This window comes from Bemisia tabaci, chromosome 8, assembly GCF_918797505.1.
Source record: "Bemisia tabaci chromosome 8, PGI_BMITA_v3".
Taxonomy (NCBI): domain Eukaryota; kingdom Metazoa; phylum Arthropoda; class Insecta; order Hemiptera; family Aleyrodidae; genus Bemisia; species Bemisia tabaci.
Window position 1 is genome coordinate 19,805,840 of NC_092800.1, and position 26,427 is coordinate 19,832,266.

The 26,427-nt window shown below is 40.4% G+C and overlaps 1 protein-coding gene across 2 annotated transcripts in view; it reads left to right on the forward strand.

Annotated features, from left to right (window-relative positions):
- The window catches only part of LOC109044451 (dopamine receptor 1), a 356,467-nt gene that overhangs the window by 83,294 nt on the left and 246,746 nt on the right, over window positions 1-26,427 (forward strand). The gene's annotated exons all lie outside the window — the stretch shown is intronic.

Below are 26,427 nucleotides of genomic sequence, written 5' to 3' on the forward strand. Positions count from 1 at the left end.
AAACACACCAATTCGAAAAAATGAAAACGGCTTTGGAATGTCACTGCTCCATTCCGCCGTACTTATTAAGTAGAAAGTCGTATGAACATTCGAGAGTTGCCAAATGAATCAGTGAGAACGAAAACACGCCAGCTCGAAAAAATGAAAATAATCGAGACACACACAAAACTGCATAGTAGGTGAAGAAGTTAGTCTAAGAAAAATATTTTTGGTGCCTAAAAGCAAATACTTAAGGACACTTTTAATGTCCAAGTTGAAACAGATACGGTAACGTCAATTACCTTTATGAAAATTGTCTGTCCTCAGTGAAAAGTGAGCATTTTCGAGTTACCGAGTTGGTGTGTTTTCGTTCTCACTGATTCAAATTTCCTTCGATAAAATGCTTAATCTTGAGGAAAGCTATGAATATTTTTCCCCGAGATTTTCAGAAACTTTACGCGAAATTGCGAACAAAATTATATGAAAAATTGGAAGAAAAACACTTAAAAATTTCCCGGAAAATTCATGAATTACCGAAGGAGATTTGGCAACGCTTAAAGGTTCATACGGCGTTCTTCCTTTGTTCCGTTCTTCCATCAAAAAGTCCAACGGATGATCATTGATAAAAAGTGCGAAGGATTTCCCTAATTTAATTTTCATTTTTAAAAGTAACTTTTTCATTTTGAAAAATAACATTTCATTTTTTTTTAAAGAAAAAACTCTGTTTTTGCTCATAATGCGACCTCTTCGAACCACAGTAGTATGGGTCCCAGTAAATAACTGAACTTGAGTTCATGGGAAGGAAGGCTCTATTGGAGAAATACATGATTTTATTTTCAATTTCGCAACGGAGACGGAGTGGGGAAACCCAGTAAAGAGAAATAAACATGATAATACTGCCAAGCGAATTAATTAATTGTGCTATTGAACTGTGTTGTTGTTGTTGTTTTATACACAAGCCGGCGGCCGCGAAGGCGTGCTGATCGGCCACTCCTATGACGCAAGGTCGTATCTCCATTTATAAATTAGATAACCCCTCTCGTTAGCAGACCATCAATATGGTCAAACCCACATTCAGAGCAGATACCGCACTTTTTTCCTCCTTGATATGTGTTTTGTATTGTATCGTACTTATTGTTGGTAAATCCCAGTCTAATCGTATTAGTATAGTTTTCGTTTTCCTTGTTCCTGATAGGGAAACACATTAAAACCTCTCTCTCGTAAAAAATTGAAGTTGTCGACATAAAACTTCAGCACCCGGCTAAGATTATTAAAGTATAACTTTTGTCAGTGCGTGAGATATTGTCATGAGGGTGTCAGAACACTCAACAATGTTATGAGCCTCTAATAAAATTTGATGAAGATTTGTTGCATGACACGCTTGATAGAATACTTTACAAGGGCAGAATTGAAGCTCCACAGGAAGGCCTTCTTACTAACATTTCGTGCAAATCTAGGGTTTACAAATCTTTAAGATATTCAAAGCGTTCAGCGTTAATGTTTCATTAATTATTCTGTAAATAAAATATAAAATAAAATAAATTTAATATACACCTATTTAAAGAGCCATAACCTTGCAAATAATCTTTCATTAACTAACAATAACTTACATTACAGCTAACGTAAGTTTTTATCAATTAATCAAATACTATTTGCAAGGTTATGGCTCTTTAAATATATTTATTTTATTTTCTTCATACTTCACCTTGCTCATTGCAAACGTGTTTGAATTACTTTTCTGTAAACTGATTTCTCTCTTCATTCCATTTTTCAAAAGACACATTGTGCGAAACCAGTCTTAGCTTTGCATTTCGCAAGGTACCTGTGTTTTGGCTGACTTGTATGGAAGTATAAAATTCCTTCAGACCTCTACCGATGCTTCCAGAAATGAAGGGCGCAAAAAGGAAGTCAGCTTTTCTATTAAGTAATCTATTTTTATCACCGGTTATTTCATGTCAGTATAATTTTTAAGATTATTCGCAGACGCTTGAAAAAATTATCTGATGCGCAGGTCTGATATTATTAATCATTATTCGCATTATTTTTCTAAGTTTTCATGCGATAACTTTCCAAAAGGATGGCTGCCCTTTTAGACCCTTAGACCATCATCAAATGATATGCCCATACTAACCCGATAAAGACACTCTGCTTAGAGCAGAAAACATTGATATTTTTCGTCAAAGTTTTGGAAACAAACGAGATTATTTAACGGAATGATTCAAAAAGAACATGCGGCGCTATTAATTCTGAGTCCTTACTTTGAACATCGAAGCACTACCGTGTTGAGGAAAACGCTGTAAGAACATTCAGATTTTGCCGAACTTCTATTATTAAATGTAACATTTTATTGAGCATTTAAGCAGGCTCTCTTTATTCTTGAATATATTTTTCACATTTTATTCACAATTGAGGCGTTGGGTGCAGGAAAGGCACTTCTCGGTTGCTGTGTTTCAGAATTTCCCCTGCTAGTCTATATTTTAATGAGGATTTTTTCAGCGGAAATCTGGCAAAGTCTGAATGTCCACATTATGTTTTTCCTTCGCACGGCAGATTCCCCTCTAAACAGTGGCGTGGCGTGCTTTGCGATATATCGATTAATCCGCCATTTAAATCTATAAAAAAGGATCGATTATCAAGGTGTTCGCAACGAACACATTGACAATGGATTCTTTACTGCAGCTTCAAATGGAGAAATATCGATAATCGATCCTTCACGCCACGCCGCTGCCTCTAAAGATTTATTCCAAACCCACGTGGTGTATTGAACACCCACCCACCTATCCGTGTTGTGCAATCGGGCTGGCCAAAAATTCGCCGAAGAATCCCTCCATAAGGTGACCTTTTCCTCCATAAGTTTGGCAAGGGTGTTACTCGAGGCTTCGTAATTTACAGGCGCCCGATTTCAGCTCGCGTTCCGCGGCGGATGCTCCATGTGCAGGCTGTAGTTAATCACAACGCGTTCCCACCATCCATCGATGACAACTGCATCGATTCGTTCAGCAACGTGTTCGCGTTGATTAAGCGGATTTTATTTAGAGTACCTATATCGAGAGAGTATGGCCACTGGTGTTACCACCTCTGATTGGCTCAGCCATCTTAGGCTGAATGGAGCCCTTAGGACCCAATAATGGCGGACTTAATAAATTAATGTAATGCAAAATGGCTCAAAATGTAGTTTTCTTTGCTTATCGTAACCAGAAATTTACTCAAATGCACTATTGCGACTTCTTTACATAATTTTAAGGCTAATGGTGTGCAATTTTTGAGAAAAAGTATCTTAGATGTAGTCAGGTTGGCAGCAAGTGCGGTGGGTGATAACCGTCAAAAGTTGGCAATGACCCCCGTCCCATCCACAAAAACCAAAACAAAACACCGCCATTTTTGGGTCCTAAGCCTTTCCATGGGGCCCAGTGGCCATACTCTCTCAATATAGGTACTCTAATTTTATTTAGAGGCTCGGTACTACTTTTACGCCCGAACCTCCGAGCTAGAGTCCCTTTATACTGAAAGTCAAGACAACACCCCCTCATGGAGTCACAAACGGGAATGAAGATTACACAAATTGAACGTTTTTCGTAATCTTTGATCGGCCCATTCTCAAATTCCTTTCTTTGTTCCTTCTCTCATTCCGTTTGTTCCTTGTCGAACCCGTAATTCCTCGGTCCATTTCAGATTATAATTTTTGCAATTGGTGAAAATGTAATCTTTATTCCCGTTTGTGACACCGTGGAGCACTAAAATACGGTAACCAATCAGAAATGGATTCACATTGTCTTGACTCTCATCGTCAGTATAAAGGGGCTCTACTCCGAGCTGTCATTTTATTTGAATTCGGAACTTCCGATTCGGTGACTAACGAATCGCAACGTTGGCGCGTGATTTTGGTACCATCTCGCGAGGTGGTTCTGAAAAAGGTTCGACCTATCGAAAACCAACGGATCTGATTGGCCGAATCTGGTAACAACGGTGTCCACTGGTGTTTGTGATTGATGAAATAAACCAGGGCAGAACTTCTCCTAGGTTCGGAACTTTAAATAAAATTCGCTTATTATCGACAAGATCAGATGAAACATCGAAATGGCGTTCCGTGTAATAATACGTTAAAGTGTTCCTTCATTCCTCCAGCGGACTCCAAGGATTTTGAAAGTTTTCTCTGCGGAATTAGGAAAATGTATTCATTACCTCAGGATAGAATTTTGCCAGTGTCAAAGATACGTCAAGACTGTGGAAAACGGTGTGAAATTTGAGAGTTATGTTATTTTGCTGTGTGGAAAATCTTTGGAGGTTCTCTTCTCATTATGTGGAACATTGCTTCACAATAAAAACTAGGGGGGCTAGAAAGTAATAAACTTTATGTAGACGCCTAATCTAAATACTTTTGAAATGGGAACTCCAAGTTTTATTTACTCTCAATACAAATCCTCTTCAAACAAAGCAATATTACAATGTAGTTGTTCTTACGTGTATATTTTTATCTACAAGGAACTCGTGTTTTCTCAATCGACAAATTGACGATACAACAGAGCCAAATAAATATAACGTTGCGACAATTTTCGTCAACAAAGTTTTATGAAAATTGATATTATTTTCGCCAGATTTTTGTCTTGCAAAAATTCTGCAGCTTCTTGCAGCTTCATATTGTTTCTCATAAAATGAGAAAGCTTAAAGCCACATATGAATTTAAGTGAACAAGGTTAAACAAAGTTCACACGTCATTGAATAATAAGAAAATATTACGTTACTTAGAAGTTCACTACAATTTTTTTTTTTTTTTTTTTTTTTTTTTTTTTTTTTTTTTTTTTTACAGTGTACATAATATTTCCTCTAAGTATTCGCGCAGAAAACTAGGCAAAACATGCAATCCCTTAAGTAAGGCCAAAGTACGCCTGTTTAGCGTTTTCTCGTTTTCATGTTACGAGGGTTGAACATTAACACAAAGAGTTTACTACATGCCCTTATAGAGCATACCCCTCTCTAGTCCCACAACCTCCGGCTGTTGCTCCCTTCACCACAAACCGCAACCCGCAAAACATACTCGCGCGATTCTCACACACTGAGTCTCGGTGCGGGACAACCCGCTTCCAGCTCTGAGCGTCTTTATTCTTAGCATCGCTGCCGTGCTAAGGAAGGACGCCATATGAATTTTCGAGAGTTGCCAAATTTTCTCCGATAAAATGTTTAGTTTTGAGGAGAATGGAGATGTTGCGCATGTGTGAGGAATTAGCGATTTGACCGTTGATTCTTATGTACAAGTTCGCGAGAAACACGATGGTGCTACTGGTTTTCTCTGAAATCAACTCCCAAGCTCAAAAAAAGCTCTCAAGTTGAGGCCAAAATGGAGGGGATATCCCACGCTATCCTGGGAGTCCACCTCCACATCAAGGCAAACTATCCATGCAAAGGTAGGGAGCAAATACATCAGCAGTGATGCCGCGTTTTCAGTTTTGGAGTCCCCAAATAAAGTGGCAGCCCTGTCAATGTATTTGCTCCCTATCTTTGCATGGAGAGTTTGTCTTGATGTAGAGGTGGACTTTCAGGGTAGGGTGGGATATCCCCTCCATTTTGGCCTCAACTTGAGAGCTTTTTTTGAGCTCGGGAGTTGATTTTAGAGAAAACCAGTGGCACTACCGTGTTTCTCGCGAACTTTTACATAAGAATCAACAGTCAAATCGCAAATTCCTCACACATGCAACATCTCCATTGTCGATATTTTTCCCTGAAATTTTCAGACTTCTTAGATGAAATTACAATCAAAATTATCCGTAAAATCGGAAGAAAAATATTCACAAATTTTCCGGAAAACTGCTGAATTGTCGGATGAAATTTGGCAACGCCTGAGAGCTCTTACGGTGTTTTTCCTCGGCACGGCAGATCGGGTGACCTTGCGAACTTTAATCGCCCCGCCAAGGCGGATCCCACGTTTCCGACCCTCGAGAGCATCGAACGGAGCTAAGTAGCGGGGCGTGGGGGGTGATAAATTTTAAACTCGGCGGATGTTCGAGTGCGGTAGATTCTGGGCTTTAAACTCAGCCGGAGTCGGTAGTTCATTCCGTTTACAAGTTTTTACCCTCGCGGAAGTAGCCGAGTTGGTCTTGACGATTTATCACGAGCGTGGAAGCGCGCTTCCTCCTTTTTGCGATCACTGGATTAACGAATTCTAGATTTAAATCGTATCATTTGCATAGTTCGTCACCTTCCGGCCAAAATAGTACAAGCGCCATGCGACGTTGCAAAATTTTCGCCGCCATATTATTTTTTTACAGAGAAATGGAGATGTTGAATGTGTGAGGGATTTGCGGTTTGACCGTTGATTCTTATGTAAAAGTTCGCGAGAAACACGATGGTGCCGCTGGTTTTCTCTGAAATCATCTCCCAAGCTCAAAAAAAGCTCTCAAAGTGAGGCCAAAATTGTGATCCCAACTTTTTGAAAATGGCTGTTTGTCCCAAAGAGGAATTAGGCCAATGTCTTGGGGAGACCCCCAGACAAACAACACAAACCATAAAATCTTGTTGATTTTTACTCTATCTCCGCAAAAAACAGGAACCGACGCATAAAATACCTTGAATTTACGCAAGCTACAATTATTTTTGAATACAATGAGTTAGGAGTGTCACAACTAGTACATACATCAATTACCTGCCACGCCAGAGTGTGAAGCATATTCTCTGAAATTATGAAAAAAAGTCATTACACTGGTTTTTTACTTCTTTAAACATTAATTTTGACAGTACATTTCAACACAGTCAATCCTGTCGCACGCTTTTTCACTCACACCACCGATGAGTTTTTGTCCCATCAACGTCATCCTACTAGAATTTTAAATCGCCATCGTCCGAGCGCAAAATGTCTCTGAATGGACATTTTCTGGTGAATTCGTCGCTCCCCTGCCGTAAAGGCGTATTTCATTTTCCAAATGAGCCGCCGAAAGCATAGCGTCATACGGAGATCAGGGCTCAAGTGGTAATCAAGATACGCCTTTACGTCAGAGGAGCGACGAATTGTGGCCGAGACGAGGAATAGGTCGCCTGCACTTCCGCTCCCCGAAAGGTCCTTTTACCTCGGTGTACCTGTTGAAATTAAAGGAAATGAATAAAAAATGCCAGAGTGGTACAAATGTTGACGTTACAGCTAAAGTGCATCTGTCACCGCTTTCTCTCGCCGTGAATGCACCCCCGAAATAGACCGGTGAGGGCAGGGGGCAGGGGCACAGGTCGCAGCCGCCGGCAGGTGCTCATTTGAGCTCCCCCCCCCCCCCCGCCACGCAGATCCTGAAGCTAAGCAGCGCAAAAGCCGAGGACATGAATAGAGCTGGGCAATTCATTCATCCTTATTTCATTTGTTTACTGGAGCAGCTTTCATGCCCGTCGCAGAAAAAGCTCTGAATAATGTATTAATCCTTTAATCAGGTGCCGAGATGACTGCTGGAGAAACGAGTTCCGTCGTTGCCTTGTAGCTTTCGCAAGATCAGTTTCGTGCGTCCGAGAAGTTGAGGTGCTGAATAGCTAGAGTACATCCGCTGAAAATTGTTTATTCCGTTGAATCTGTGAAATTTTGGGCAAGCTGTTTAAGTAGGAAAAAAATGGTCTTGCTGATTTAACAAGTAAATCGTTTAAAAAATGTCCGACTTGTTTAAATGAAGATTTTACAAAATAAAATGCTACTATAACCACGGGTCGTTAAAATAGCATTTTTTTACTGTACAACCATCCTTAACCTTTTGGTTTGATTAGCATTTTTTTATCGCAGAATCTATATTGTAACATGTCGGACACTTTTTTTAACGATTTAATTGTTGAATCAGCAAGACCATTTTTGTATGTATAGTTGTAGAAGGGGGCTGTAAAGTGTTATTGTAATTTTGAGATAAACTTGCTTCATAGTTTAAAAATACGCTGAGTCCAGAGACTGATGAAAAATGTTAAACATATTTACCGGAGATACAAACTTGAGTTTTTATATGACATGTCTTTTATTAAATAAACTTTACAGCAAATTATGCTCAAAATCGCTCTTGGCTACGCTTTTTGAGCAAAAAAAATTGTTTAATTGCGTATTTTTCTTTTAAATTCATATATTTTGTATCCTCGTATGATATATGTATCCGAAAATGCATTAAAGATTATCAATTGTACATTTTCAGCATATTTTGTTTGTTCAAACAATTTACCCAAGACCCCCCCATGGAGTCACAAACGGGAATAAAGATTACAGAAATTGAACGTTTTTCGTAATCTTTGATCGGCCCATTCTCAAATTCCTTTCTCCGTTCCTTCCCTCATTCCGTTTGTTCCATGCCGAACCCGTGATTCCCTGGTCCATTTCAGATTATAATCTTTACAATCGGTGAAAATGTAATCTTTATTCCCGTTTGTGACACTGTGAAGGCCTAAAATACGGGGACCCATCAGAAATGGATTCACATTGTCTTGATTCTTAGTATATAGAGACTCTAGGTGTGACTGAGGACTTAACAAATACCGAGTATACCCGGCAACCTTGTCTCAGCAGGACATCCAAAAAAGCTCGCCGCGGTTTTCGAAAGAGATGTTGAAAATTCGAAACGAAACCGGAAGTGTCCCTGTCGGCAGCGACGCTTTCAAAGCGGCACCTGATTCCAGAAAATGAAATGTTGCTCCATAAACCCGCTTCCTCGTGTCCGCTCTCTGATTGATAGCTCCGGCAATTAGTCCTAGTCCCTTTCAGCGCGGCGCGAGCTCCCATTGAATTTCGCGGCGCCCTCTTTAAAACGGAACGTATAGATTAAGTCGGAAGTGGGTCAGATTGGGACTGACCCATGCTCTTTTTCCGTTTCCTCTCCGTGGACTACAAACAATTTGGTTTTTCAACAACGTCACTGATTTTATTTTCAAATGAGCAAACTTTGTATGGCTGATTTATTATTTTTTTCCAGAGCAGAATTTTCATGATGCACTCGAGGGCAAGTGTGACTAGAGCGCCTAACCGGTCAAGTTTGAACTATGAGCCAATGTGGGTGGGCACCATACATATCGTCCTCTTCCTGTCATAAGGACTTAACTGGTTCATCTCTAAATGTAGTTACGCCTTTGTGTCAGCCAAGCGACGATATATCGTCACCTTCCGGCCAAAGTATCACAAGTGCCATTCGAAGTCAAAAAATTTTCGCCGCCATTTTTTTTACAGTGAAATTGTTCAACAAAGCTGTCCGAAAAATGTGTCACCAAATTTTGAAAAATGCTGTCCAAATATGGATTGTATTTCGTAATCAGAAACTATTATTTTCGACTTTTTATAGAGATAACGTATTTGCCATTACTTTTTCCGCACTAATAGTTGCTTTTGTGAGTAAGCCAGGTAAAATACTTTCTCATTGCACATTGTAGTCCGAATATCGTCACCTCTTGGCCAAAGTATCATAAGCGCCCTGCGGCGTTTCGAAATTTCCGCCGCCATTTTATTTTTTTACAGAGAAATTGTTGAATAAATCTTTTTGAAAATTTCACTGAATTTTCTTTGTGCTCTCGATAAAATTCAGTGAAATTTTCAAACAGGTTCATTCAACAATTTCTCTGTGAAAAAATAAAATGGCGGCGGAAATTTCGAAACGCCGCAGGGCGCTTGTGATACTTTGGTCGGAAGGAGACAATACTCGGACTCCAATGTGCAATTTTTTTCCCCCCAATAGTTTATTTATTGTAACTTCCTAGGAGGAAATATATACAATTATCTTAATGTATGTACATAAGGGCTTATAAAAGTAACAACTGAATACTTATTTCTGCAATGATCATAGTTAAACTCGTGGCTTAATTTTAAGATTAATAAGTACTCATAAGGATTAGGTGGATGAAATGAGTGAAATTCAAATGTAGTGAGTATTATTAACTCTTAAACGTCAGAATCAGCGTTGGCGACAAGCTCCCATGGCTTTTTTCTTTTGAGTCTTCTAATTTCCTTGATATTATCTAGAAATTCAATTGCAGTTTCGTTTGGATGACGATGTAGCCTGTCTTCATCTTTGCGAAATTTTTTGAAGACATCCAATGTGCAATGAGACACTATTAGACCTGGCTTACTCCCAAAAGCAACTATTAGCATAGAGAAAATAATAGTTTCCGATTGCGAAATATAATCCATATTTGGACAGCATGTTGCAAAAATTGTCGGATGCCCAAGGCAAGTCAAATTGACCCGAGGCTTCCCAAAAAAACGTGGCTTGCGGGTCTGTATGTGACCGGTACATACGAGCTTCAAATATAGGTCTACTAATACATAGTCAAAAAAAATCAGACATCTAATTTAAAAAAGAAAAAAATCAAGTGTCAACTCAGCCAAAGGTAGGAGAGACGTAATCGGGCTTCGTTGTTTAACTTTTCTTCCGAATCCGAGTGGAACGTTGAGAGCTCACGCCTCGTGTCATCGCCCCTTCAATTTTCCAGACGCAACACGGACATCCATCAAGCTGGAATAGTTGTATCTCTGCGCCGTTACCATCGCGCGTCCTTTCCTTCGGGCTATTCTCATGTTGTGATGGTTCCGTTGGTCTTATTTTGTAGTAGTGCTGCAAGGGCTACGTGAGAAACATAGTCGGAGATGAGAGAAACGTAATCGGGCCTCGTTTTCTAACTATTCCTCCGAGTCTGAGAGACACATCATCGGCAGTATACAACGGCGCATTGCAAATTGATGCGTCACGCGAGCGCGCCTTCAATTTTGCAGATACAACACGGACATCCATCGAGCTTGAATAGTTGTATCTCTGCGCCGTAATCGAAATGCGTCTCTTCCCTCGCCGTGCTATTTCCATGTTGTGTTGGATCCGTAAGCACTACAGCCGAAGATCGAAGAGATGACGTAATCGGGCCTGGTTTTTTAACTTCTCTCCCGAATCTGAGCGACATCTCACTGGCAACATAGAGTGGAGCATTGCGAGTTCAGCTTTTTTTCGTGAGATTGTCCTTTCCAATTAATTAATTTATCTCAAAATTTTTGTGCCTCTAGAAGTGAAGCGCTTCCAAAATTAAGCGGCAGGAACTTCAACAGAAATTATGAGGTAATCGGTGGAGGAGCGAGGAGGAATAAATGGGAGAGTAAATGATGTCAAAATAGATTGCGTTATTTGATCTACTCGTGGTCGCCACTGCAGCAGCGGCCGGCAGATGGCAGCACACTCGCTGCCACACTCCATCATTTTTGATTGATCGTCCCAACACACGACCGCGCCGAAGAACCACGGCTGAAAAGAACCTCAGAAAAAGGCTCCTCATCATCGCTGTATGCTTCAAGCATGGCACCGCAGGGCTCAATTATACGTTGAATTACTAGATTTTTATAGAATAAAGTCATTAAATCATTGAATCACCAGGGCACTAGTGATGAGTAGCAAAATGCCTGTCAGGAGAATTTCACACCAAAGTGGCCCCACAGCCAGGGCGTCAAAGTCCGGAAATAGTACTGATTTTTTAAGGGCGATCCGGAAGTATTGAAAAAGTGCGGAAATTCTGCAAGAAGGTCCGGAATTTTTGTCATCTTTGTCGCAATTTGAGCGAGAAATTCAAATTTTTGAAATTTTTCGAATTTCGTCAAATGAAGAAACTGAAAAAGTACTGGATTTGTCTGTTGAAGAGGTGCAAAATTTCTTGGGAATGTACTGAAAAAGCACTCTAAAAGTACTGACTTTTGGCCAGTCTGTTTTAATAGACACCCTGGCAGCACCTGAGAGAACGATCGATCAGTTTGTAATTTATTTTGAGACATTTTCTGAGGAATCCTCAAATTTTACATCAAGCTGTATTCCATCAGGTGCCTTTTCTCAATATTTTTGGACACACAAGTTTCAAAACGTTTGAATATACTTATACGTAATTTTTTATCAGTATGGCAGTGTGCACCTGAAGGATTAAAATACAATATATCACAAAACTGTGTGCCTCCTTGTAACGACTTTCCCTGCATCTGATTCCACAATTGATGAGTTCCTTCAATATTGAAATTCGCTCCTCATTCGTGTCTCTGCCCCGACAAAGATTCAATTGCGAGGCGTGAATGATTGACTATCAATATTTTCCCATTTGAAGCCTTGGTAAAGAATCGACTATTAAGGTGTTCGCTGCGAAACACCCTATCAATCGATCCTTTCCCATATGTTTAAATGGTAGATCAATCGATTTATCGCAGAGCACGCCACGCCACTGCAAAGATTAGATCGAAAACAGGCTCAGAACGAATCGTCGAGAGCAAAAATTAATATAAATCAGTGTTGACTCTCCTTATTCTTAAAATGGTATCTGCATGACGGGGCAGAATCTGCACTCGATTCATAAATATAATTTGTTCATGGAGGGACGACAATATCAGACGGAATTCCAGTCGAATTCCAGATGATAAAGTCGCTCTGTTTATGCATTGATGCTCCCTTCTGAAGCGCGCCTTTTTCCCGGTGAAGATCCGCCCCTAAAAGTGAAATGCTTTCACTGCCGTGCTGTGTAAAATAACCGTATGAGCCTCCCGACGGGGCCAAATTGTCCTAGTTAATATACATATTATCTTGAAAAATGTTTAGCATTTTTCTTTCAATTTTGGAGAGAATTTCATGTGTAATTCAACCCAAACTATCTGAAAGTTTCAAGGAAAAATATTCATAATTAACTTAAAAAATAAATCATTTTATGCGCTAAATTCGGCAACATTTGAATGATTTTGCGTCGTTTTTCAGTAGTATGCTAAAGAAGGACGCCGTATGAACATTTGAGAGTTGCCAAATTTCCTCCAATAAAATGTTTATTCTTAAGGAGAGTCATGAATATTTTCTCTCGAAACGTTCAGATAATTTAGATCTGGTTGCGAATCAAATACTCTGAAAAATCGGAGAAAAAAATATACGCAGAATCCCCTGAAAAATCTTATTTTATCAACAAAAATTTGGCAACGTCTGAAGGCTCATACGGCGTTCTTCCTCAGCACGGCAGTACGGCATTGTACCCCTGACGGGTTAAAAAACAATATCTCACGATAATTTATGCCTCCTTGCAAGGACTTCCCCTGCACCTGATTCTTTTCGGCGCTCGATCGTAAGAAACCAGGGCGGGGGAGGGGGGGGGGCGAATTGTTTACTGGCTGCCATTCCAGCCTGCCGCAGCTCTCCAGCATGTAAAATTCCTGCGTTTCCGGGGCTCTCGTCGCGGGAAAATTTATCAAAATAAATTCCGTCGAAAAAACAGTGGCAATTACAGTGATTTGTAAGCGGGCCTCTTTCCTGTCTCTTTCAACTTTCCGCCATTTCCCGCCCCTGTTCTTAGCCCCTTCGTCCCCTCCTCCTCCCCCCCGCCTCGCGACGCAGCCCCCCTTCGGTCCCTCCCAGATCCATTACCGCGCTCCATGGTCCTTTCCTGTTTTTAGTCTCCGCCGCTCATTGTGTTTCACCACGCACCGTGGCTCCTTCACTGCGCCCCTGTTTTTGTTTCGCCCCTCTCTCCTCGTACCCTGAATATGGAGCACCCCTATTTTCACCCCCTCCCTCCCTCCCCGTTGTCAACGAGAGGCGAAGACAGCGTCGAGTCTAATTGATCGCGCGTTTCGTCTCTCTTTCGAACCCTTTTCCCACGCTCTTAATATTCAAACAATGCTAGAAACCGGACACCGAATGGGGGTAGGGGCAGAGGGTAGAGGTAGGGGTAGGAACCGTGAAAAACGGCCAAGGTCACCGCGAGTTTCCAACTTGCCTAAGAAACTGGGACGTTGTTGAGAGAAAGGAATTGCGTTGAAAGGGCGGTCGTTGCAGGCAGTTACGATGATCGGACCAGCGGGCTGGTCGTTGAAACTGATAGACAAAGCGATAGACAAAGAAGACGTAGGAATTATGGAGCGATCCTATTGGTTGAAATGGGTGGTTCTTATAGACTAAGGGGGCAAAAATGATGGACAAACTATAGGGTCTCTCGTGACTTGCCGTTATTTAGTTTATTAGGTACCTCCTTGTCTATTGCAACCACCCGCTTCCACCAGTAGGATCCTTCCATATCTCTAGTGTCTTCTTTGTCGATCTTTTTGTCTACTAATTTCAATAATCAGCCCGCTGTCTTTAGCAGCACGCGGTACATTTTAAACGAGTCATCGTTGGGAAAAATCCGACATGAAATTTTTCGCTCCATTCTGCGCAGGTCTTCTGAGAAGCTTTGTATAGAACACTTTAAAATCACAAAGAATATCCAGTAAAAGTTTCAACGAATCACATAAGTTCACTTTCGTGATAGTGGATGAAACGTAAGCGAAAATTCCGAGACGCCACAACCGAGATGTGCCTTTTCTGCACTCAGCGCTTCATCTGGGGAGAAATAGATCAGTTAAATTACAGTTAAAAACTCAAATTCCACCAGTAGGATCCTTCCATATCTCTAGTGTCTTCTTTGTCGATCTTTTTGTCTAATAATTTCAATAATAAAATCAATAATCGTGTCTACTCAAATTCTTTGAGGAATTCAAAGGCTTTCCAGCTTTTGAATAGAGATAAGTTCCCTCGTCAAGAAAACGACAAAGTTCCTGTAAAAGTAGGTAGGATACAGAATCGGTGTGAAAGATACAAAAGATCCCGATATCAAATGAACCTCGGAAGAATCGAGCCACGTAAGGCCTCCATTTTGCGAGTCATTTGCATGTAAAAAGCATAAAAGGCGGAAAATACGATCTTCTAGGCTCCCCACCAGCTGCAAATGAGCCCGAAGAGCAAGCACCTAGGAGCGCGGAGCTGATAAAATCTTTTGTGGTTCGATTTTAGGCGGCGAGGCGCGCTGCTGTCAATGCTTTTACCGTTCAATCATCGAGGCGGCTGCCGGCTTCCCCCGTATACATTTACAAGCACTTAATTCACTTTTGTCGGACTATTTGTACTGTGTTCTCCCATAATAGGGATCGCATGACAGCAAAATAATGATGCACGATCGGGAATACCATCATAAATATGAAACCACCGTCAAGATACGTAGCTTTTTTTCCAGAGCCTCTTTTTATCGCCTTTCCATCGAGTTTTGTTTAGCTTTCATACCTAGCCGCACAGTGGAGCGAGTCAATTGGACACTGAAAAAAAAAAATCGCGGTGTATTCACTAAGAAAAGGCTAGTATTACCAAGAATTCAGGGTTCTGTTTGATTCCAGTTTTTTCTTGGTAAAATTACCATTTATGGAATTGGTAATTTTACCGAGAAATCTCGGTAAAATTATTGACTTTTCTCGGTAATTTTATTGGACCTTGGTAAAAACGCCAATATTTTTTATCGACTGTGTTAGAATTACCGAGATAAAGTGGCAAAGTTACCGGGAATTGATTACCAATAAAAGTGGTATTCTTACCTGAAAAAAACAGTAAAAATACCGGTTTTTAGGTAAGCTTACTAGTCTGTCTTGGTAAAATTACCAATAATTGGTAAAAAAAAGTGAGATGGTAAAGGTTCCAACGGACCTTGGTAAAAACGCCGAGAATTTTTTTTTCAGTGGCAATCAGCGAGGTCGGACATGAAACTTCTAACTAAAACTGCGAATTTTGATGTTTTTTCGTCACATTTTAAAGTTCAAGGGATGTTCCAGTAGAAAATTTTACGAGAAAACCAATGGAACCAATATTGGAACCTCAAAGTTTGTATAAACGGAGTTATAAGCGTCTCAAGTTTCCGAATTTTGTCCGAACTCTCCTATTGACTCGGTCCGATGTGAGCTGTGGAGATTATTCGTATCAAGTTTAAGAGAAACATGTCAAGTCGAATTTTAGGAGAGTATGACTTTGGGCTCAACTAGTCGCAAATTTGTATTCGGTCCAAAATTTGAAGTCGAGCAAAAATAATTTCATCGTTAAAATGATCGTTAAAGCTTTTTTTTTAACATGGAGTCTTATGGGGGAAATAAACTCCCAATTCCCTTTGCTCGGTTTGAACTCGGTTGACCTGAGGGTGGATAATTGAAATTGATAGACAAAACTATAGATAAACAAGTTGGTTTTTGCAATCGCTAGCGATAGCAATATTCGTCATGGGAACTTTAGCTTCTGGGATATGAAAATTTTAAGGTACAGTTCGTTTGCAGTATCTTCAGATTTGAAGGGGCTATGTAATTTTGTGTCAACATCTCTTTTTTAACATTTTTAATTTTTTTTTCTTTGCATACAAGAAAGCTGTTATTTACCAATTATTTATTTTCGTTGGATTATACATGGTTTTCGGAAGTTAACGCATTTAACTTTCAGTTTCGCTTTTTCGGCGTAAAGTATGATATTTTTACTCTACACATATGCCCAAATACGCATCATAAGTGACCTGTGTGCCTCCTAAGTTGCCATTTTTTCATTCAAATAGATGTAACTGAAATGTTCGATGTGCACTATACTACTTTCATGTCATTGCTTTATTTATTTTTTGAAAAAAGAAAATACCATCATTAATTTGGGCGAACAGAGAAAATATACATCAATATTTGGGTCAACATCTCCCTGATTATATAACGGATGAATATATTAGTATTTCTGTATCAAAAAACTTAGCTTTTGTCTTCAGAGATACACTGATTCTAGTCCAAGGCAATTTGTTTTATTGAAAAGACAAAAAAAACAAAAAAAAAAAAAAAAAAAAAACAACTGAAATGTTAGACATACTATTTTCATGTCTTTCTATTTGTATCAATAGGTACATCTTGCTTAACTTACGAACGTTGAATGCAAATAAACTTTATTGAAAAAAAGAAAATAACGTCATTAATTTGGGGAAACATGTGGCTGATTATATGAAGGAGGTATATTCCAGTATTTTTGTTTAACATATTAACTCACGAGAAAATGTTCGTACATTTATCATCTAGTATTAATTATTTTTTGATGATTGGCCTAAAACATTCAATACAACCATTAAAAATTAACTCCCATCGCCGGGTATCGAACTCCCGATCACCTATTGTCCGCACCTTATCAAAAAAGAAGGCGCCTCAGTCAACTAGGCTATCACACATGCACGGTAGGCTAAGAAAAAATAGCATTTAAAAGACTCGGACGATGGGCGGGACTTATCACAAGAGTTGTCCTTGAGCGATTCGCGTCTTCGCGTAGCTTCTGAGATATGAAAGAAATGAGCTAAGCGCCTTTCTCTGTGAGAACATTGTTTGCCTATGCTATCATGTGTCTCAAGGTTCATATTAGCATGCATTTGCTATCGCGGCAGTAAGCTGAGGCAATATTTCTGTATTCATGGAATAAATCAATCAATCGAGTTCCAATTTTGGCTCATATATCCGTAACGGGTCCTCCAGAGCAGTTTTCCACCTTGCACAATAGTTATAATTTCTTTATTTCTATTTGTAAAATTTGAGGTGGGATAATGGCGGCTTCTCAAGAGCAACGAGGTAGGCGATCTTTTGCACCAACGAACAGAAAACTGATGGCGAAAAATAACCAATCAGAACCTCCCAAAAAAAAGAATTTGCCTAAAAACGGAACTTCGTGGTTCTGCGCAGATTTACCAGTCAGACACGACATCTCAAGATGGAAAAAAACTCGCTGAAAGCGAATTTTAGCAATCAACACAACTTGACGTAGAGACATGATTGGCTAAAAAATACAACGGTTTTTGATACATCGGAAAATCAACCAAAAATCGGAGACTGGGCGAAACGCTCAAGGTCGCAGAGGTATAGGGAATCCCATAGCGAAAGCATCGGAACGATTCTAATATCATGGGGAACTCCGTTCCCATGACAATAAGACAAAAGAGGGTATGGAGTATGGAGGGATCCTCTTGGTGGAAGCGGGTGGTTGCATGCATGGACAAGGGAGGTAAGTAATAGACTAACTAACGGTAACTCATGAGAAACCCTATATTTATTCCATTATTTTTATTCTTAGTCTAAAGGAATCAACCACTTCAAACACTTAGATCACTCCATACCTCTTATGTCATCTTTGCCTATCGCTTTGTCTATCAGTTTCAATAATCAGCCCACCGCTGCGTTTTTCTTAAACTCGGTCCATTTAATCTTTACACCTCGATTTGAGTGCTCTGACAGAATCACCGTGCACCATTTTTTCATGTGAGATTTTGAGGAGAAAGCATAAGCCTTAATTCTAGTTCAGACCTTGTGTAGTTGACGACTATCAGTCATCCTGCAAGAAAGTGAAACATGACACGAAATCCGCAACGATACAATCCATGATACGTGGCTCTGCCATTTCACGACGGGTGTAGAAAAAAACGCCTCCGTAGAAAATTAGCGGGCCAAATTAGGTACCACCGCTGGCGGACGGATCCCACCTCGCTGAGGAAAAAGCACAGTATGAACACTAGAACGTTGCCAAATTTCTCGTGTGAAAATCACGAACAATCTAGCAAACCTGGGGAATTTTTCGTCGACAATGGAGATGTTGCATGTGTAAGGAATTTGAGATTTGACTATTGATTCTTATGTAAATGTTCGCAAGAAATACGATGGTGCCACTGGTTTCCTCTGAAATCAACTCCCAAGCTCCAAAAAAGCTCTTAAGTTGAGGCCAAAATGGAGGGGATATCCCACGCTATCCTGCGAGTCCACCTGTACATGAAAACAAACTCTCCATGCAAGATAGGGAGCAAATACATTGACAGGGCTGCCACTTTATTTGGGGACTCCAAAACTGAAAACACGGCATCACTGCTAATGTATTTGCTCCCTATCTTTCCATGGAGAGTTTGTCTTGATGTAGAGGCGGACTCTCAGGATAGCGTGGGATATCCCCTCCATTTTGGCCTCAACTTGAGAGCTTTTTTTGAGCTTGGAAGTTGATTTCAGAGAAAACCAGTGGCACCACCGTGTTTCTTACGAACTTTTACATATGAATCGACAGTCAAATCGCAAATTCCTCACACATGCAACATCTCCATTGCAATGCCTTTTCTTCGCAACCGAATTCGGTGTAGGTGAAAATCTCAAGGGAAAATATTCACACATCTCCTCAAAAATAAAGATTTTATCCCGGAAAATCCGGCAACATCCGAATGCTCATACGGCGTTCTTCAGTGCAGTTCAATCGAGCCGCCCGCGTCCAATCAAAACTTGGAGTCGTTACACGTCTCAACTGTCGAAGTATTTAGGAGGTCCCGCCTTCAAGGAGTTCGGGGATGCTGGCTGTCGACGTTGCCGCATCGTGCACCCTCTCTCCGTTAATTAATACCGAAAAAAACGGATTCGGGAGGTGGCTTGGCAGACGTTCGAGGAAGTTTGGAAGGTTCCGGGTCCTGCGAGACGAAGAAACCCGACTCCCGCTCAACTTTCGTCTGTAATTAGCTGGAGTACAGCTGTGATTCCATCCCCCACCCCCCCTCCCTCCCGTGTCGCCCTATCGACTGAACAAGGCGGGAACGGGGTTTCGGATTCCTTGCCGGGATACCCGTGCAGCCGCGGTTGATTGTGGGTGAAGGTGGTGCAACCGACTCAAGGCTATTGTTCGCTTTTAGCGGTGGTCTTCTCCATTACACCCTTTATCCGATGGGAGGTGTAACCAGGCTACAAAGCGAATCTCTTATTTTCGTGGTTGCGCTTCTTTCGTGTATCTAGATTGTTTTTTGTCGGGAACAGCTTTGTAACTGCACTGTTGAAAATCAATGATTTATTCTGAGTGAATAGCCGGCGTGAAAAAAAAAATCCAGCGCGAATTTCACGCCGTACTCTGAGTGAATAGATCAGAGCGTAAATATCACCAACGACGGACAAATTAGTTGAGCTCCCTCAAGTGGCGTGAATTCAGATATAACGAGTATCTGCGTCGAATGGCAAAGTCGGTTACAGGACGTTTGGTCAATTTTTTTTTGTCCAATAAACTTTTCGTCCCACTTTGTTCGTCCACGGTTTTTAGTCCTTGAAAATTTGTCCAATATGATGTGGTCCTACCCAAAAATTGGTCCGTTTATTGTTTGTGTGCAAGACAATGTGGGCAAATATATTTCGTCCTATATTTTTTTTTACATCCGGCAAATAAGAGTATAAAGAAGTTTTATGAAGTAAAGTGAACATAATATCAAGTCGCTTTAACAGTTGGCTCACCAAAAGCTGCTAAGAATGAATTCATCCCACTGTTCCCGACTCTTCTGCAGATTCATCTGGATCTTCTCTCGGTAACGCACTCGTCGATCACCGCCGCGACCCGGCTCAAATCCATGCTGCGGCAGTTCCATTTTACACTTGCGTATCAGATTTTCACTCCGGCCAGAGCGCGAAATCCGCTCCGAGCCTATTTCGCGCCGAGTCCATGCACTCAGAGTAACAGGTGGTCAAAATAGCAACTCAGTAAGCGTGAATTTCGCGCCGGAATCCTTAACAGTGTAGGGGCAATACACTTTTAGTGCTGAGATGATTCTGAGTGATGTTCTAGGGGCGTTGTTCGTCCCCCACGTCTTTCGAATATTTAGCCTTTTGTGTAGGGTTGCCTCAGTCGGGGGAAACCGGGAAACGTCAGGGAAAATGACGAAAGTATGATGGAAAATTGTCAAGTCGCCTTTAATCGCTTTCTGAAACGAGCTTGGTTATTTCAGTATTTAACGACATTTTAAAAATGTTTTTTCTCTCTGATTCCAGGTGAGTGTCATAACCTTCCAAAAACGAAATACAAAAGAATCGGATGAGTAAGTTATGCATTTTCTTTAAGTTAAATGTTTCCAATTATGCCTTCACTTTAAGTTGAATATGTCCATGTCGCTAAAACCTCTCGTCACGTATTTTCTATTGTTGAATGATGTCTAGTTGTCTTTCATCTTTGTCCCCCTGGACTTGCTTCAGTTTAGTATCATCATCACTAAATTAAATCATAAAAAGATAAAAAGTGTATAGATGGGCTTTTTTGTTACAATTAAAATTCAACTTTACAAATATTTTTCATGCACTCTCTGTCTGAATCCTAAATATTGACGAGGCGTGAATGATCGATTAGGGATATTTATATCGCAAAACACCATGCTACGCCACTATTTCTCAGCATATATCGCCAGGGTCTACGTCACATGGAATCAGGGCCGGATTATGGGGGTGGCCACATGGGCCGCGGCCCATGGCGGCAAATTTTGCAATTTTTTAAAAAAAATCGGATTTTGAAAAAAAAAAATTACAAACGAGAAAAGGCGACAAAATTTCTCATTTCCTGAGAGTATAGTAATTTCTAATTTTGTCGTCTTTTAGTGATACAAAAGACATCACCTTTCATTAATCGAGTTAAGAGAGAAACCAAACACGCAATTTGGCCTGGAACGGCGCGACTTGGAGAGAAATGATGACGAGGAATTGAGATGAAAAGGAGAAGCCCTCGGCGCGGCGGTCGCCATGTACCACATATTAGCGCCTATAAGACGGCACGAATACTTCACGCATTGCATCAAACACAGTATGGTCACTGCGGTCAGCGTGAAACGGATAGCGCCTACAAGACTGCGTGAATACCTCACGCATTGCGTCAAACACAGTGCAGTCTGCGTCTTCCGCGGCGCGGCGGCGGAAGTTAAAATCATTAAACTACGTTTATGTTTGTTCTTTCATAATTTGTTCGTTCATTTCTTATGAATGGAAGGTCTTGTCCATACAGAGATAGGTTTACGGAACTTAATTTTCGCGCAAAGTTCCGTGAACTTTTGCCAGTAGTGTTAACAGCGCTCTTCCAAAAAATATGTCCAGCACGAGTAAACGAGTCTTATGCACCCCTCCCCCGCTGGCACGTTTACTTGAAGGTCTTTATTGGTATTTCAAAACGAATGAGAAGGGGGCAGCAAAATACGGGCGGCCCATGGGCGGCAAATAGGTAAATCCGGCCCTGATGAAAATTGAAATTGAGCATACATATTCTGATTTTATCTTTACAAAATTTTCGCTAATCTCTCTGCTGCTTTTCAAATGAGTAAAATCTAATTTTCTTACAAAAAATTAAAACGATCCCTTTCAGTGCGAAGAAAAATAGCACGAAGTCCGGGTAAAAGCCATAATCGATCGTCTCTCACAATAAAATATGGATTGCATTTTGCAAAGAGGAACCAGGAGCATTGCAATGTTGCTAAGATCATGCAACTTGATCCATTGCAATCTAACTATTGAAATCATGTAAAAATATGAAATATACATGGAAATTTTTGTCTTAAATTTACAGTTTTTAGCGAGTAAAATAGAAACTGTTGATAGATAATCGGGTTTTTCTTCCGAGACAAAAGAAGTTGCACAATCTTGACCTGTACAATGTTGACCTGTAGCATCGGAAGAGAAAAAAATGGACCGCATTTTGCAATTAGGAACTACTATCGCCGGCTAACTTAAGAATCAGCGTATGTGGCATTAGTTTCCTAATGCAGATAAGTGCTTTTGCAAATGAGTCAGAAATTGTAGTACCCAATCGCAAAATATAGTCGAGTTGTTTTTCAATTTTAATCTACTTGGATACGTTTCTTTGTACCCGAGCGGCAACAGCGAAGACAGGTAACAGGTAGACAACGCGCCTGTAGAGGTTGGCGAGGGGGGTGGGGGCTGGATATTGGGTCGTTGATCAATTTGAAACACAAGTTAATTAAAATGAAGTGTGGCGCGTGGCAGTGGCGGCGGGTTATTCAATCTGCGCGGCTATCCGAACAGGCGAGGGGTAGGGGGTAAATAGTGAGACTAAATGGGTTGAATAGCTTGCACGCAGGCTAATGTTGCTACATCCCCCATACGCCTGTTGGTGCCCCCTCCCTTCACTCCGCTGCAAAATCCCTCCCAACGTTGCCGGACATTTTTAGTAAATACTCACAGTGAGGGAGAAAAGGACACTGCATACTGATTATTGAAATTGGTAGGCGAAGAAGACATAGGGAGTATGGAGCGATCCTATTGGTTGAAATGGACGGTTTCTATAGACTGAGGGAGAAAAAGATGGACTAACTATCCGGTCTCTCGTGGGTTGCTATTACCTATAGTTAGTCTATTACCTACCTCGTTTGTCCATTGCAACCACCCGCTACTACAAATAGGATCCCTCCATATCCCTTTTGTCTTCTTTGTCTATCAATTTCAATAATCGACCTACAGCATACAAAGTTTATCTGTTATGATGCGTTAAATGAATGATAGGACTGAGGAAGAATTAAAATATCACATGATACGTTTCCTCATTGGAATTTTGAGATAAAATCGGTTTCCATGTTCAATAAGTCCAAAACAAACTATTATAGAGAGAAAATAAAGATTCTAGTTAACATTTGTGATCTGAATACACCTCTTTGATTTCGAAAGAACCAAATCAACGCAGGCACAATCAGTTATGTGGGGAGGGGGCGGGCGGGCGGTCGGTTGAAATATATAACGAATGGTGGATCCACAAAATTTTTCCTAAACGTGTGTTGATTGAAGTTATTTATAAATTAGAAAAATTCTGCACCCGAAGAAAATTATTACATCGTAATATCACTAACATCAGTTAAATGACCAATACAATTTGATACAAGTAGATTTTAGTTTTTTTCTCAAAGCAAAAAGTTTGGATTTTTTTTTACAAAGGAATCGCTGATTCTCACATAATGGTTACATTTGGAAATCGTGTATGCTTTCGTCGTGTTCTGCATGCAATTTAATGAGTGAACATGTGCTGCAATGTTTCATTTTCCTAATTTTTCTTGTGATCTATTAATCAGTATTCATAAAGCCTGCGCAATGCGCATGAAGTATATGAATTTCAGTTACATTCAATATCTTTTCCCTTCAATATTCTACTCCATAACATGGATCACATTTTGAGCAATATGGAACCACTATTTCTGACTCATTTTAGAAACAACGTATATGCCATTGGTTTCCCTGTGGAGATACGTGATTTCATGGAAGAGCCAGAGATAATCGTTCCTTATTGCAAAATAAAATCCTTATAAAATCATCTGAGCAACGCGTGCATAACGCCTGAGGTACGACGCGCTTCAAAGGGTCGGGCCACGAAGCGATAAGCGGGAGGTCCCTCTTAGTTTTGTATATGCTATGGTTTGAATATATATGCGTATCTATATTTCCACATGAACCCTAGAAAGGAAGGAGTTATACGAAGAAGGGGGCTCACGAGGAAAGCGAGATACGCCCTCCAGTGGCGTGGCGTGAATTGCGATCTATCGATTGTTCTGCCATTTAAACCCGTGGTAAAAAGTCGATTGATAAGGTGTTCACTGCGAACACCTCGTTTATCGATACTTTTCCATAGGTTTAAATGGCAGAACAATCGATACATCGCAAAGCACGCCACGCCAATGACGCCCTCAGGCAGAGGAGCGACGACTTGAGAGTTTTACAATTCACGTTCATCCTGGGAGCTTTCGCAGTCCGTCGACTTAATCAAGGAATACTAAGTAGCCACCTTTAAATATTTGATCAACCCATCTTAAAGTTCAGTCACTTTTACAATATGTGTCCTGTCGAAGTTCGGTTAGCTCAAACCGAACTTCGATTCAGGAACTCCGTTTTTCGGACACCGAGTTGTGAAATTGAACCGATTATTTTCCAAACCACTTAAGCGCCAATCTCTATTTAGGTGGTAGAGGGGTTGTTTTCTCTTTGTTTTTTCTCGTGTCTGATTTCAAAATAGCCCTCTGAAAGAACATACATTTTTTGGAATTCGATTATTGTCAACAAAGCGAATAAACAGGGTGTCTATAAGTCCGGAATTTCCGAAAAGTCCGGAAATAGTACCGATTTTTTAAGGCTGGTCCACTGAAAAAGTGCGGAAATTCCGCAAATTGGTCCGGAATTTTTTTAATTTTTTGTCATTTTTGTCGCAATTTTAAATTTTTGAAATTATTCGAATTTCACCAATTGGAGGTATACTGAAAAAGTAAGGAATTTTTCTGTTGTAGGAGGTGCTGAATTTCTTGAGAATGTACTGAAAAAATACCGTAAAAGTACTTATTTTTGACCAGCCTGTTTTAGTAGACACCCTAATAAAACGGGTTTTCTTGTTTTTCTCGCATTCGCAATTTTGGCGTTCACGTGATTTGGAAAATAATCGGCTCAATTCTGGAGGCGGTATAAACTGTAGTTGAGTTTATTTAATTGGAAGACTTTTTGCCTCGAAGCAATCTAGAAACATTGCATGAAAGACCGGACACGCGATTGGAAAATGGTCAAAATTAATAAATTACAAGGCTTTGCAGGTGTCACGCTCATTTAGACCGGCAACAAATCCAGTTTATGCGCGCATGAAGCGCCAGCGGCACTCAGCTCACTGCTGCCAAACCTGGTGATGAAAAAAATTCTCGATACTACCTGTGAGGCTTTATAGCTTTATCAGAGTTGAAAATATAAATTGGCATTTTTTCAAAATGTCTGCAATCGACTCAGTATGCTACGAAACTCATAGTAACAGCAAAATACTAATCATCAGGGGGAAAAAAACCTATTCAAATTTTAAAAGTTCCCAATCGAATTCTCGGATAATTGTTGCAGGTTGCACATGCAGCCCGGAAAAAATCGTTGAAATTTTATGGAAATTGAAATGTCTGTTTTCCGCGAAATGAAATTCAGGCACTGGATACAAAAAGGGCGGTTGCAGTGTTTCAGAGTCCCCTCTAACATTTCATTCATTGTAGGGAAAGTGAATGCATCCATTTCACTAAACATTTTACTGGATATTCCTCATGATTCTACAATTTTCTATGGAAAGAATTCTGGGAAAATCACCCATTAAATTCTTCTCTAAGGGATTAATTAGCGACAGAGATTCTGAAACACCGGAATCGAGAAGTGTCCTTTTTGCATTCAATGCCTTAATTTCACTTTTCAGCAAAATAAAATTTGAATTTATGGGCTTAACGTATACTTCTGGGAAGTAACAGCCTCCGGTGATATAACGAACGTTTTTGAGCAAAAATATTCTACTCAAAATAGCGTATTTTGCGTGATAACAGGATTGAATTAACCATGGATCCTATGGAAGGGAACAGTTGACATACTTTTCTATGCTATGAATCCGTTTTTGACGATTTAAAGGGAAACCAGCATTCTCGCGAAACATGGTGTACGTATATTCGACATCTCAATGACTATTTGCTTCTGGTGTTAATTTAACTCGAAAGTTGCCTTCATTTTATTTTAAAATGAATTTACCTCAGTCTTTAATCTGATTTTCTTAGCTCGAGACTCCAAGATTTCTCTGATGCCGTCTTCTCATGAACAAAAAGTAGGAATGAGCTTTCAGCATCTGAATAAGCAAGAGACATTTGGGAGAGATATTTTGTCGTTCTGAGAGATCTAGTCTCCAGGTGCAAAAGTACGGAGCCCGCATGACAGTGGCAGGACAATCAAGCATTGTGTTAACTTCCTACGTTGCACACTCATACTGTCGTAGCTTGGCTGCCAAACTTATTGCATAGTTGCACTCGTGTAGTCCACGCACGTGACGTTAGAATTTCAAGAGGAGGGTATGCATATATTATCGAGTTGATGGGAGCTTAAATTCAGAACTTAGTGAAATTATTATT